The sequence below is a fragment of the Triticum urartu genome, chromosome 2A (assembly GCF_056163025.1).
Source record: "Triticum urartu cultivar PI428250 chromosome 2A, HENAU_Tu73, whole genome shotgun sequence".
In the NCBI taxonomy this organism is placed as follows: Eukaryota; Viridiplantae; Streptophyta; class Magnoliopsida; order Poales; family Poaceae; genus Triticum; species Triticum urartu.
In genome coordinates, this window is record NC_141874.1 from 299,360,820 (window position 1) to 299,376,794 (window position 15,975).

Sequence of the window (15,975 nt, forward strand, 5' to 3'; positions counted from 1 at the left end):
CGGTGCCCACGGCGGCCCTCGGGGGCTCCGAGACCTTGCCCCCGCCTTGCGGCAGTTGTAGTGGCCACCCAAGTTCAAGCCGGAGATGCCGCCACGCTACAACGGCGCGGCGGACCCGTCGGCTTTCCTGCTAGCATAGGAGGAGGCCGTCCAGGAAGCCGAGGGCAACGACAAGATCATGGCCACTGGTTCCCAATGGCCCTTATGGGAGCGTCGTGCGCCTGGATCGTCCACTTGCCGGAGTCTTCTGTCGCCACTTGGGAGGAGCTGCGCAGCCTCTTCATCACTCGCTTCGGGGAACCGGCGACCCCCGTCGTCGCAGCTCTTCTCGGTGGTTCGCAAGCACCACCCTCAGATCGGCACGTCAAGCCGTACCTTCGCCAGATCGGCGTCGCTTCCAAGTGCCTGAGGGCTCCGCCTGGCTGGGCCGTGGCTGAGGCCAACCTCATCTTCGACTCGAAAGACCATCCCGCCTCCACCGTCGGTTTGGGTGCGCTCCTGATGGTGTGCGCACCAACCATCTACCACGTATCCATCAGAAAGACGCCCGTCGACGGCGGCGCCGGCCTCAATGTGCTCTCCGTTGAGGCCTTCAGCCTCCTTCACGCACCGTTCGAGCGACTCCGCCCCAGCAAGCCCTTCTCGAGAGTTGGCGGAGGCCCCACCGGCTCCGTGGGGAAGATCCGCCTCCCCGTGACCTTCGGCACGCGCGACAACTACCGCACCGAGCTCATCGACTTCGACATCGCCCGCATTGGCCTTCCATACAACGCCATCCTCGGGTACCCAGCTTTGGCCCAGTTCATGGCAGCAACCCATCCCGCTTAAAATCTCATGAAGATGCCAGGGAGCCAGGGTGTCCTCACCATCAAGGGGGACGCCAAGAAGGCCCTGGCGGCGCTCAAGCTCGCCCTCAAGGCCGCCGCGACAACATGACCCACCGACGCGGATACCTCCAAGGCCAAGGGAGCCGTACCAACCAAGAAGAAGCAATTCTTCACTCAGGCCAAGGCAGAAACCAAGCAAGTGTTGGTCGAGGAGGATGGGTCCTCAGGGGCAACATTTACCATAGGCGCCAACCTCGAGCCCGCTCAGGAGGAGGCGCTAATGAAGTTTTTGCATGCAAACAAGGGAGTGTTCGCTTGGGAGCCCGATCAGCTGGTACGGGTCCCAAGAGAAGTAATAGAGCACCACCTGAAGGTGTGCCCCAATGTACGCCCTGTGAAGCAGGAGGCAAGGCGGCAGTCCATGCAGAAGCAAGCTTTCATCGTCCAAGAAACCCGCAAGTTGGAGGCTGCGGGTATCATTCGCGAGGTTCGATACCCCGAGTGGCTGGCGAACCCCGTCGTCATCCCCAAGAAACATGGGAAGGAGGGGATGTGTGTCGACTTCACCAACCTCAACAAGGACTGCCCCCAAGATCCGTTCCCGCTTCCATGCATCGACCAGATCGTTGACTCCACCGCCGAGTGCGACTTGCTATGCTTCCTGGATGCGTTCTCAGGATATCACCAGATCAAGATGGCGGTAGAAGATGTGGAGAAGACGGCCTTCCTGACCCCATGTGGGGTGTACTGCTACACCTGCATGCCGTTCGGGCTGTGCAATGCAGACGCAACCTTCCAGCGACTCATGCACATCGCCTTTGGGCGGCAGATCGGGAGAAACGCTGAAGCCTACGTCGACGACATCGTAGTGAAGTCTCGGGAGGCGGGGACCTTGATCCAAGACCTAGAGGAGACCTTTGAAAGCCTTCGCCAGGTGGACTTGCGGCTCAATCCGGAGAAATGCGTGTTTGGCGTCCCCTTCGGCAAGCTGCTGGGTTTCTTGGTGTCCCACAGGGGGGATCGAGGCCAACCCAGAGAAGGTGAAGGCCATTGAAGACATGAATCCACCACAGACCCTCAAGGAAATGCAGAAGTTGGCTGGTCGGGTGACTGCGTTGGGGCGCTTCATCTCCAAGCTGGGAGAGTGCGCCCTACCCTTCTTCAAGCTGATGAAAAAGAAGGGCCCGTTCGAGTGGACCCCGGAGGCCGACCAAGATTTTGAAGACCTCAAGAGATACCTAACCAGCCCTCCAGTGATGGTGGCGCCACGACCTCGTGATCCCCTAGTGCTCTATCTTGCCGCCACCCCGTACTTAGCCAGCACGCCCCTGGTGGCGGTTCGGGAAGAACACCAAACCAAGGGCGCATCGCGCCATGCCACGCCTCCAGCAGGGATGACGCAAGACCAGAAGGGCGCCACAAGGGCCGCAGCAGCGGCGGCAAGGGATTAGGTTCGACAGGACGACGCCCCTACACCCACGGAGACTTCGGCAAGCGACCAAGCATCGGGGGCTCTACCCCCTCAGGAGTCAACCCAGCTACCAGAACACGCAAACCTCGTCAGTACGCCAACCCTTGTTGAGCACCCGGTATACTTCGTCAGCACGGTGTTGCGGGACACACGAGCGTGGTACCCCATGCCTTAGAAGCTCCTACTCGCACTCCTAGTAGCCTCGCGAAAGCTGCAACACTACTTCCAGGGCCACCCCATCAAGGTCGTCTCAGCTTACCCATTGGAGAGAGTGCTCAGGAGCCCCCACTCTACTGGAACGGTCGCTGAATGGAACATCGAGTTGCAAGCATTCCAGCTGGAGTTCAGTACTACCAGGGTCATCAAGGGGGCCGCGCTCGCTGATTTCGCGGCAGAATGGACAGATGCCCCGGCACTTGAAGAAGGCGAAGACTGGTCCCTCTCGCCGGGAAGCGAGGCGCCTGACGGCTGGGTCATGTATTTTGATGGTGCCTTCGCGTGCCAGGGCGCGGGGGCTGGAGCAGTACTCATCTCGCCCACTCAGGACAAGCTCTACTACGCTATGCAACCCTGCTTCTAACAAGGCGAAAAGGTCTCCAACAACATTGAAGAATACAAGGGACTCATAGCCGGCCTGAAGGCTATGGCGGCGCTGGGAGTAAAGCGTCTCACTATCAGGGGCGACTCACAGCTCCTCGTCAACTTCTCCAACAAGGTATATGAGCCGAAAGACGAGCACATGGAAGCATATCTCACGGAGGTGCGCAAGATGGAGAAGCATTTTTTGGCCTGGAGTTGCAACACGTGCCCCGTGGCACCAACAAGGAAGCAGACGACATCGCCAGAAGGGCATCAAAGCGTCAGCCCCAGGAGCCTGGCATCTTCGAGGAGCGGCTCTTCAAGCCATCAGCAACACCGCCGATTTCAAGAACAACTCAGCCTCGGGAGGAACTCCCGCAGCCACCTGCCTCAGGAGCCCCAGCCTGTGGCCCGACCTCAGGAGCGCGTCTACTCCTGGCGCTCGAGCCCCGGGAGGGATGCTGGACCAAGGAATTCAAGGAATACCAGATGCAAGGGGCGTTGCCAGAGAAGGAGGAGGACGCGGAGCGCGTGGTCTATCAGGCCACGACATACTGCATCCAGGACGGTTAGTTATACAGAAAGCGGCCAAATGAAGTTACACTGCGTTTTATCTCCAGGGAACAGGGGAAAGAGCTGATAGCTGACATACACAGCGGAGACTATGGGCACCACTCGTCGTCGCGAACCCTCGTGGGCAAGGCATTCCGAAGTGGATTCTACTAGCCTACGATGCTCAACGACGCGGCTGAGCTGGTGAGGTCCTGCGAGGCCTGCCAATTCCATGCCAAGCAGATTCGTCAGCCAGCTCAGGGCCTCCAGACCATCCCACTCTCATGGCCGTTCGCGGTCCGGGGGCTGGATATTCTCGGCCCATTCCCTCGGGTGCCTGGGGGCTATCGATACCTCTACGTCGCCATCGACAAGTTCACTAAGTGACCAAAGGTTGAAGCCGTATGCGCCATCCCATCTGGCTCTGCAGTCAAGTTCATCAAGGGCCTCATGAGCCGTTTTGGGGTCCCCAACCGCATCATCACCGATAACGGCTCGCAGTTCACTAGTAATCTCTTCAAGTCATATTGTGCTAACCTTGGAATGCAGATCTGCTACGCCTCAGTAGCACACCCCAGGAGCAATGGCCAGGCCGAACACGCCAACGCGGAGGTTCTGAAGGGCCTCAAGACCAGGACCTTCAGGAAGAAGCTCGAGGCATGTGGCAGGGGCTGGCACGATGAGCTCCAGTCTGTGTTGTGGTCGATCCGCACCACCGCGACCAAGCCAACGGGCGAAACCCCGTTCTTCCTTGTCTATGGAGCAGAAGCAGTCCTCCCTCATGAGGTCGGGTATCGCTCCGCATGGGTCCTGGCGTTTGATGAGACGCAGCAGGACGCCATGCGGGGGATGGACCTCGTGCTAGGGAGTAACGACGCCGTGAAGCTGCACTACGGGCGGCAAGATACCAGCAGGCGCTGCGGCGGTACCACTGCCGCAGTGTCCGCTCCAAGACTCTTGAGGTGGGTGACCTCGTCCTGAGGCGGGTGCTCTCCAGGGAGGGGCTGCATAAGCTCTCGCCCATGTGGGAGGGCCCGTTCAAGGTCGTCCACGTCTCCAGGACTAGCGCCGCGCACCTGGAGACACAGGACGGGGTACCCGTCCAGAACGCTTGGAACATGCAACACCTCTGGAAGTTCTACCCATGAAGAAAGGCCCAGTGCTTGTGAAGAAGGCCCAGTGCCTGTGAAGAAAGGCCCAGTGCCTGTGAAGCAAGGCCCGGTGCCTGTGAAGAAAGGCCCAGTGCCTGTGAAGCAAGGCCCCGTGCCTGTGAAGAATCGCCTCCCGTGACACTCTCACGTAATAATGAGTGGAGCTGTACATGCCCCGGAGCCTCAGGAGAGCCGCCCTTGGGCCTCGGGGGCTCCCTCCCACGCCGAGTGGCAGCACTTAGCTCCGCGCTGGTGAGAAGACGTCGAAGACTAGACTAGGTGCCGGACGCGGATTTTAATTTGCTTTCCGAAGTTCGCTCTCCCCTCTATTACTTGAAATTTGCTTTCTGGTATCTCTTGCTGGTCCAGTTTTATCGCTTTCTGCCTCCGTTTCTACCTTCGCCTCTTTGGTCGATCTAAACTCTCCCTTGCGTCCCTCGCGAGGGGGCTGAACAGATACCTTCGTGAGCTTCCTCCTTCTGTATTTTCACAAGGAACCCTCGTTTGAGCCCACAAGCTGGCGCACCTCTCCTTGTCCGTGCCCCATGGGCATTGCGATGCAAAGCACTGAGTCGAGGCCAGCGGTGCCTATAACCAAACCCCGGGTGAGCGATAAACCTCTTACAAATTTTTTGCAGTTCCTAAGCGCATAGAAGGTCAAGGAGGCCTCGACAAGCACAAGGAAGCGAGCGCCTCGTGAGGAGGAGGTCACTCAGAACAAGTCGAGCTAAGTTATCCCTACATAAAATGATAATGTTATGAGACGACACAGGAACGGCAAACATAACATAACGATTGAGATCATAGTTCGATACACGCCCCTCCGGGGCCCACTCTGGTTTCTTTCTGATGCAGGAAGGGAAAGAAGAACAAAATAGAAGCGGCGCCTACAGCGGTTCACGGGAGCAGGCCCCAGCGCCCTCCTGAGCTCAGCTAGACCCCTCCTCGCGCTTAACAGAGGTGCGATGATGAGACGACCCGCCATCGTCTTCGAAGTGGGCACGGCAGCGTGGCGGCTGGTTGTAGCCGCCACTGCTGGAGCTGTCGCTGGGGGAAGAGCTGCCATAGCCGGACAAGACGTGGTCGGCACCAAGGGCGGGCTCGCTCTCATCCTCGTCGCGGCCATCCTCAAGCCCGATCATCTCCTCGCCGTCGTTCACTTTGGGGAAGCACCCGACGCGGCGACCATCTTCCCCAAACACCCTCACATAGAGGGTCGCGTCGCCATCGTACTTGAAGTGAAGGGTGCGCCGCCTGCCCAGGCCGCACGCGCGGGCGAACGTCTGCCAACCGCGGGCCAGAGCTACATTGCCCACAACGGAGACCGCGACCGCAACCCAGGAAGCCCTGCTGCAGCTGCCATCTGCCTGTAGCCAAAGCCCGCCAGGACCTGAGGCTGGCAACTCGTCAATGAAGAAGCGCGGGAGCTGGAGTCAGTTGCTGGCCAGGTTCTCTGACCAGACGACAAACTCCGGCAACGTCTCTGCCGAGTGGTAGCGAGGTCGGGGAGGCCGCGCGACCACGAAGCTTCCCCCTCCATGAACGGGACGACCTCAACCGGAGCGGCCCCTGCCCCGCAAAGCGGCATCACCGCGGCCCCTCGGAGCTGCGGTGGGGGTTGCGGTGTGCTCGCGGGGACGTCCGCATCCACGCTTGGGCACCGGGGAGCCAGGCCCCTCGCGAGGGGCCTTTCCCTTCTGCGCGGCGGTGAACCTCCTCGACGGCGCCATTGGTGGCAGGAGAGGAGCAAGGAAGGAGGATAAGCAGAAGAGGAAGAGGAAGCATGGGCGACGGGGGCTCCGCCCCCTCCCATTTATACGAGGAGAAGGCCAACCAGCACCCCCCACGATTACAGGTAATGATGGTTTTCCTTGCATGTTCCAGGGACATGTCACGTCGGGCAGTTGCCGAGGCAGCATGGGGAAGCGAAGATGCCCGCGTCCAATCAAGCGCCACACGTCGACCGAGGCCGTAGGCTATTGGGGCCCGCGGTGCTCCGCACTTGAACCTTGGCTTCACCTCGAAGCCAAGCCCGAGCCCGCCTTGGGCCCGGGGGCTACTGTCGGCGTTCTGGGAACGGGGGTCCCCAGACTTGCCTACTGATACGTCTCCATCGTATCTATAATTTTTGATTGTTCCATGCCAATATTCTACAACTTTTATATACTTTTGGCAACTTTTTATACTATTTTTGGGACTAACATATTGATCCAGTGCCCAGTGCCAGTTCCTGTTTGTTGCATGTTTTTTGTTTCACAGAATATCCATATGAAATGGAGTCCAAACGGGATAAAAACTGACGGAGAATTTTTTGGAATATATATGATTTTTGGGAAGAAAAATCCAGGCGAGACGATGCTCGAGGGGGCCACGAGGCAGGGGGGCACGCCCCAGGGAGGCAGGCGCGCCCTGGGCCCTCGTGTCCACCCCGTAAGGCAGTTGATGCCCTTCTTTCGCCGCAGGAAAGCTAATATCCGGATAGAGATCGTGTTAAAAGCTTAGCCTAATCGGAGTTACGGATCTCCGGGAATATAAGAAGCGGTGAAACGGCAGAATCTGAGAACGCAGAAACAGAGAGAGATAGAGAGACAAATCCAATCTCGGAGGGGCTCTCGCCCATCCCATGCCATGGAGGACAAGTAACAGAGGGGAAACCCTTCTCCCATCTAGGGAGGAGGTCAAGGAAGAATAAGATGAAGGGGCCCCCTCTCCCCTTTTCTTCTGGTGGCGCCGGAACGCTGCCGTGGCCATCATCATCACCGCAATCTTCACCAACAACTTCACCGCCATCATCACCAACTCTTACCCCCTCTATGCAGCGGTGTACCTCTCTCTTACCCGCTGTACTATCTACTTAAGGATGGTGCTCAACGCTATATATTATTTCCCAATGATGTATGGCTATCCTATGATATTTGAGTAGATCCGTTTTGTCCTACGGGCTATTTGATGATCAAGATTGGTTTGAGTTGCATGTTTTATTATTGGTGCTGTCCTATGGTGCTCTCCATGTCGCGCAAGCGTGAGGGATCCCCGCTGTAGGGTGTTGCAATAAGTTCATGATTCGCTTATAGTGGGTTGCGTGAGGGACTGAAACACAAACCCGAGTAAGGGGGTTGTTGCGTATGGGATAAAGAGGACTTGATGCTTTAATTCTATGGTTGGGTTTTACCTTAATTATCTTTAGTAGTTGCGAATGCTTGCTAGAGTTCCAATCATAAGTGCATATGATCCAAGTAGAGAAAGTATTTTAGCTTATGCCTCTCCCTCAAATAAAATTGCAATAATGATTACCGGTCTAGTTATCGATTGCCTAGGGACAAATAACTTTCTCGTAACAACAAGCTCTCTACTAAAACTAATTTAGTTGTGTCTTTATCTAAACAGCCCCTACTTTTTATTTACGTGCTCTTTATTATCTTCCAAACCTATCCAACAACACCTACAAAGTACTTCTAGTTTCATACTTGGTCTAGGTAAAGCGAACGTCAAGCGTGCCTAGAGTTGTATCAGTGGTTGATAGAACTTGAGGGAATATTTGTTCTGCCTTTAGCTCCTTGTTGGGTACGACACTCTTACTTATGAAAAACTGTTGTAATCCCCAATACTTGTGGGTTATCACCTACCTGCGACCCACGGCGTGGCTTTGCTAGTAGGCCTGTACGGCCTATATTCATCAACAAGGAATCTAGACCCTCGCGAGGGGCCAAGCCTCGCGAGGCGGACGACACAAGACCTCCTAAGGAGAGGCCTCGCCATGCTGTCTTGTGAGGGGCGGAGAGTTCAAGGCCAGGAAAACCTCGCGAGGTTCTCGTGACGTAAGCCATGATGATCGAGACCAGGCGGGCGCCAGCGCGCGTAGCGTCCTTGTTTCCCCTTTGGTGCTAAGGGGGCAAGCGCATGCGCGGAGTACCGAGGCATCAAGCAAAGGTTTCCATATTGGTGCAACGAGACCAAGACCAAAAGGACGGCCAGACGGAGGTCACCGTGGACCCGAAGACGGCGTCACCACTAGAGCCTTTGGCAGGCGAAGACTGCTTTTGTCAGGATAGCTTGTACTAGCTGTCCCCTTTCAAATTGGCCGTTGTTGGCTCCCTTCCCGCTCAATATTTGGGGAGAGGACCAAGGCCTCTATAAATAGGACTAGCCACCACCATAGTAGAGGAGGGAAGATCCACCACATCCTTGGCGGCACACCCACCAAGCACAAGAACGCCTCAACCTCAGGAGGCTGTTCTTCCCCTTGTACTGTTCGTCCTCAGCCCAAGAGGCAATCGACCACCACCACACTAGAGTACGGTATTACACCACAATGGTGGCCCGAACCAGTATAAATCTTGTGTCCTTTGTGTTACGAGTTCGTCGAGTTAGTTCGTGAGATCTAGGCTAAGTTAGGATGCAGATCGATAGGGGGGAGATCTTCGCGCGCACCCCAATGTTTGAACCTTAAGGGTTTTGCCGGAACCCGTGATCCGACAGAATTAACTCGCACAAAAGTACACAACTATGATTTTTGAAATCGTTTGGTTAGGCGTTGCATGTAGATGTCGTTCAAATATTAATTATGGTCATTAAATGTCTAGAAAATCACTTAAATGTCTTTAAAAGGTCAAATGACCCCTAGAATTTTCCAAAATTTCACATTACAGTTGTAGTAGTGCACGTTTGACGTAGAAAAAAATTGAAGGCCATAAGAGGAATCTATCTCCCGTTCATCATCAAACATGCATTGTTCCCTCTCGGAACCACGAGCCTTCTAGTGAGTTGCTCCGGTTTGTGAGGAGTGTGTGTCCAAACTTTCGTCAAAAATGCCAATTTTTTTTACCACATCATCTTGGTGGCATGACATTACATCAAGCAAGGTTTCAGGTTTTTCTGATCATTTTTTAATTTTTTTGGAATTAAAATGCCATGGCACTCCATGCATGTCCCATGCCGTGAGACCAATATGTTTGAAAATTCCTTCTAATTTACTATACTTGGAATTAACTCGCACACAAGTACAAAACTATGATTTTTCAAATTGTTTTGGTTAGGCGTTGCATGTAGATGTAGTTCAAATTTGAATTATGGTCATTAAAGGGCTATAAAATCACTTAAATGTCTTTAAAAGGTCAAATGACCCCTAGAATTTTCCAAAATTCACATTACAGTTGTAGTAGTGCATGTTCCACATAGAAAAAATTGAAGGCTGTAAGAGGAAGCTATATATCTCACGTTCATCGTCAAACATGCATTTTTCCCGTTCGGAACCATGAGCCTTCTAGTGAGTTACTCCGGTTTGTGAGGGGTGTGTGTCCAAACTTTCGTCAAATATGCCGATTTTTACCACATCATCTTGGTGGCATGACATTACAGCAACCAAGGTTTCATGTGTTTCTGATTTTTTTTACTTTTTTGGAATTAAAATAGCATGTCACTCTATGCATACATATGCATGTGTCCATGTCATGAGACAAATATGTTTGGAAACTCCTTCTAATTTACTGCACATGGAATTAACTCGCACACAAGAACACGAATATGATTTTTCAAACCGTTATGGTTAGCCGTTGCATGTAAATGTAGTTCAAATTTGAATTATGGTCATTAAATGGCTAGAAAATCACTCAAATGTCTTTAAAAGTTCAAATGACCCCTAGAATTTTCCAAAATTTCACATCACAGTTGTAGTAGTGCACGTTCAACGTAGAAATAAATTGAAGGCAGTAAGAGGAAGCTATCTCCCAGTCGGCATCAAACATGCATTGTTCCGTCTCGGAACCACAAGCCATCTAGTGAGTTGCTCCGGTTTGTGAGGGGTGTGTGTCTAAACTTTCATCAAACATGCTAAATTTTTTACCACATCATCTTGGTGGCATGACATTACATCAACCAAGGTTTCATATGTTTTTAAATTTTTTAATTTTTTGGAATTAAAATGCCATGTTACTCCATGCTTAATTGTGTCATAGCCATTAGACCAATATGTTTGAAAATTCCTTCCAATTTACTGCACATGGAATTAAATCACACACAAGTATACAAAATATGAGTTTTCAAACCGTTATGGTTAGCTGTTGCATGTACATGTAGTTTAAATTTCAATTACAATCATTAAGTGGCTAGAAAATCACTTAAATGTCTTAAAAGGTCAAATGACCCTTGAAATTTTCGAAAATTTCTCATACATTTAAAACACCATCCATTGCCACTTTACTCCAAATTCGTCTTTCATAGCTAATAAAAAATATCTACAATATCACACATAGTTGTTTTCTAGGAACCGTTTGCGATGAAAATATCTGGTTCTATTTAAGTCTCCCTCCTTAAGCTTCGTCGACTCGTCTGCTCCAGTGCCGGCAACCCCCGAATCCACGAATCTCGATCCCCTTTCCCGCACCCCCTTCTTGCAAAGATGACGCCGTGGAAACGCTTCAAGAAGGCCCATACAATGGCCGCGTCCCTCCCGAGCACCGCTGCCGGCGCCGAGAGCGCGGCCGCCTATGTCGAGAGTACCGCCGCATCCGCATTGAGCGCGACCGCTTCCGTTGAGAGGGTGTCTATGGCAGCCGATAGGGCAGCTGCAGCAGCCGAGACGGCTGCACCTACTGCTGCGACGACGGCTGCAAACACCGAGAGTGCTCGAGCTGTCGTCTGTGCCGCTGATGTCGCCCTGGCCCGGGTCAAGGCCTTCCACGCCAAGATCTAGGATGCACACTCCAAGATATTCTAGGACACCTCGGACTCTAGCATGCAACCCACGTCTGAAAAGGTGGCAGTGGCCATGGAGCACCTGCTTCCTCATGAGGTCGTCGAGCGGGAGCTGGAGATGCAGGAGGCGGCGGAGATCGAGTAGCGCCGGGAGGAGGTGCGCGTGGCCGAGGTCGAGGTAGAGAAGAGTCTATCCATCGAGGAATCGGCGGTGGAGTACCAACGCGAGCTCTGGCACAATCACTACTACGAGTACTATAACCTTCAGGTCGGCGCCGAGGACGAGGATGAGGACGACAATGAGGACGCGGTCGACTTCAGCAGGGGGACGCGGACTACACCAACGGCGGATGTCGCGAGGACAAGTCATCGACGTCTGATCTCACACCGTCCCGGCGGCGGATTTGTTAAAATTATGCGTACTTAGGCTTTGTTTTTAATGCTGTTCTTTTGTTAGAGCAATGTTTAGGTTAACTGGCTCTGTTTAATTACTAAAATTGCTTGATTCAGTTAGTGTGGTATGTCTGTTGTATGCTTTTTGTGTGCCCAAATTAGCATGCGATGTTAAATTATGCAATGACATACCTGGGGAAATTTCCGCCACAATTTGAATTATCAAACTCATCCCCTGCGCGTAAAGCATAAGAATCATTTGTGATGCACACTATCGTTCAAAGTGAATGGTCCGGCGGCACCGCGCGCGAAGTTTCCCTCCACATTTCCAAAATTTTGGCCTACCACCAAAATATCTACCCCCGCCCCCTCCCCCCTTCCCCACCCCCTTTTCTCCCGACCACAAGCCACATTTCCCCTATTTCCTCCTTCCTTCCTTCCAAAGCTATAGCCGCTTCCTCGCTCTGGTCGTCTCGCATCCTACCGCCGGGGTCCCCATGGTCTTCTTCAAAGACCTCTCCAATGGTTCCTCCTCTGGCGATGACTCCTTCACCACCCGGGTATGCCTCTCTTCTGTCTCTTGGGATATGACTTGGAATGAAGGATTTTTACCTGGCGGTCAATTTGAGTCATTTCTTCCTCTTGTAGCTCCCTAGGATCATCAGTGGCAACGAATGGAGCGGGATGGCTGAAGATCTATCTGCTTGTTGTCACCATCAATCTCCATGTGTGAAGCTAGTTGCGTTTGAATTTCTCGACAGTGGGAGGAAGTTTTTGGCATGTGCAGAGAAGGTCAGACCCTCTTTCTTTGTTACAAATCATTTGTTAGATGTGATTCAGACACTGTGATGGTCCCAACCTATTCATACCACACCTTCAATCAAACGCATCCTAAGACAGTGTCCCAGTTTATACCTAGTATCATAAATTGTTGCCATCTCATCAGCGGTGCCATTGGAGAATTATTTGTCACCGCATCAACAGTTTGTGCAGCCAACTTTGGTCCACACATCCGAGCAGCCAAGCAATAAAATACTAAATCTTTATGGCACGAAGGAACTGGGCATCGGAGCAACTACGTGCTCCGGAGTCTGGGTCCCTGATTTTTTCCGCTGCATCGGCTCACCACTATAGGGCACCGGTGCGAGACGTAGCAACAGTTGTCTTTACCCTAGTTTTAGCATACATCATGGACAGCCTTAGTGCTATTTGTTCTATGTCACTAAATTTGTGCATGTACACACCTATTAGCATCAATTTGCTGTCATCCAAACACGGTCACTATGTTGTTGCAGTTATAATTACCTTCCTCATAAAATGTTCAATTTGTTATTTATTGTACATGAGTAAGAACTTGTAGCGTTGTTGTAGTTAATTATAGCTTCTGATGTTCCAGAATTTGGTTGTTGTCTCAGTAGCAATTAATTCATTTGCACATTGATCTTTTTGAGAAGATATGTCATAATTAACATGTTTCTTTAGTTTCTCAAAATAAGCATTGGTGATTTTCTATGTTGCTATAAACCCATTTCCCCTACAATTGTTACTAATTTAGTTTTAAATATTATAGGATGAACGGAAGTGTTCTTACTTGGAGTGAGTTGATCAAGAGTGGCCACAGTCTTTGAAGATGTGCCTAGCGAAGCTCTGGAGCATGTATGAGGAAGAGAACAGACATAGGCTTAGAGAAACTGTTGTCAACGCTGAAGAATATTTGAAGATGCGGGTAAAAAGTTGAAGGTGGAGAATGAGCTCAGATTTTTTAAATCAGAATTTGCTAAGATGGTGTTGGCAAAGGTGGAGGCACTTTCCCAGTTGGCCCATGGAAAACAGGTTCTTACTGAACTGAAAGCAGAGGTGGATAAGATGAGTCTGGATGATCTCGATTAGGGAAATCAATATATTGTTCTTATGAAGTTGAACTAGCTATATGTTGTACTGTGTTGTTTTCATGTAGCTATCTTACTGTGATTTTATAATATATTTATGTGCCTGATATGAAATTGGCAAACAACTGTTCGATATGAAATGTGAATTTGTGTAATACTGGAGTTATTAATTCTAAACTAATAAACCTGCTAAATGTGTCATGGACCTTTGCAAACGGTTCTAGCAGTAAAAGCGCTTGCGATGGATAGCCCAATGCCACACAATTTTCTTCATCAAATCGTGTGTGATGTAGTTGATAAAAGTAAACAATTAACCAAGGTAGACCGTGTGTGATAGTTACACCTTTCACACACGAGCCTACACATAAAATTATGTGGGATGTACATATGAACAGAAACGTTTTCCCTGGATTGACTGTGTGGGATGTACATAAGTATGGAAATGTATTCCTTGGATTGACTGTGTGTGATATACATACCTACGGAAATGTTTTTCTGGGATTCACTATGTGGGATGTACATACCTACAGAAATGTTTTTCTGGGATTCACCGTGTGTGATGTACATACCTACATAATTGTTTTTCTTGGATTCACCGTGTGGGATGTACATACCTACGGAAATGTTTTTCTAGGATTCACCGTGTGGGATATACAAACCTACGGAAATGATTGGGTTTCGATGCCTCGCCTGACCGCACATGGCCCCAGCCTGTGTCCTAGGAGGGCCAATCCCCGACGATTTCTGGGTCGTGTGGGAAGGACCCCCTATCACCCACACTCACTTGGCGATGGTTCCAAATGCCATCATGGAAAGGGGTTAAAAACCGTTTGTATAACACCGATGCATACTAGTGAACTTTGACAACCAGTGTATTTGATATGCTTCTTTGTTCCCTATATTTGCACTGGTGGTGAACTTTGATGCCCAGTGGATGTAATATGTGTAATAGTCATGACAGACTAGCGTAAATTGCTTGCTTATTTATTTCCTTGTTGTCTTGTTTATTTGTTTGCTTGTAGTCAGGGCAGTTCTTTTTCTGCGGTTTACTACTGGCCGCAATAACATATTTTTTTAAACTAGGCCACAATAACCATGGGCTAGACATTTACTATAGTGACCCTGGGCCTCCTACGGGTCGTAGAAACAATTGGCCTTCTACAGGCCGTAGAAACAATGGGCCTTCTACGGACCGTATGATCGATTGGCCAAACATAGGCTAATAACGGACCGCATTATGGGCCGTAAAACGGGCTAGAGTTGGAATCATCCGTTCATGGGCTGACCAAGGACCATCGTTAATCGGCCGTATTTGAGGATGCTATGAAAACGGTCCAACGGATTAACGGACCACAAATGGGCCAAATGTAACCACAGGCTGAATTTGGCCCACAAGCAGAAAGGCCAGTAACAGGCCGTAAGTAACTGAATGCTGGAAATGAGCCCAAGAATAAATGGGCCCTGAGAAGGCCGAAAGATAACATGGTCTTGAAACGGCCCAATGGAATAATGGGCCGTTAATGGGTATAAAGCGATATACTCTTTATTACGGGCCAGTTTCACCATGGGCCGTTAATGGGCCAAGAGTTACAATGTGCCTCATATGGGTGGAAAGACATCATGGGCCATACATGGGCCGGAAGTTACAACGGGCTAGAATCATATTGGACAGCCCATATGACGCTACTGGGCCTATTCCAGATAGGCTGTAACGGGCCTTGGGTTAGCGGGCTGTAAATGGGCTATTTGCAAACATGCCGTTAACACGCTTTTCATGGGCCGACCCGCTATCTTTTGACCAAGTCAAATGGGCTGACCTTTTCAGAGGAATGGGCCTCTGTTGGGCCATGCCACGTGTCGACGTATCATTGGTGCCTTCTGTCCAATGAGTGGATGACATCTGTCCCAATGGTGAGCCGCCACGTGTTTCCTCCAGCCAATGATGATTTTACACGTGGAAAATCCCCATTGGTCTGGGCTGTTAACAGGTTATTGGATCCAAACAGGAACCCAATAGCTTAACGACGACCTGTTACAGTGGATGCCACGTGTTGGTTACCCTTGATGAAAGCACTTCCATGACGCGCCATTTATCGTCATGGAAGTGGACACTTCCGTGATGATAATTTTGGTATTGTCATGGAACACTTCTACGACATCACATGTATGACTATCTTGATTCTGTCATAAAATCGTCATGGATGTACATGCATGACCAAAAACGTGACCTACTGTGACAAACACATATCATCACAGAAGTGTATTTTTTTGTAGTGTCCTCGACCTACAGCACCCGCACCTGGTCCTTACCCCTAGCCTCCCTTTCGACGGCTAGGTCCTTCTCAGCCTTGGCAGCCGCAACCTTTTGCTGCTGGGTCTCTGATATAGGATGAAATCCTAGAGAGGGATCTTTTCACACA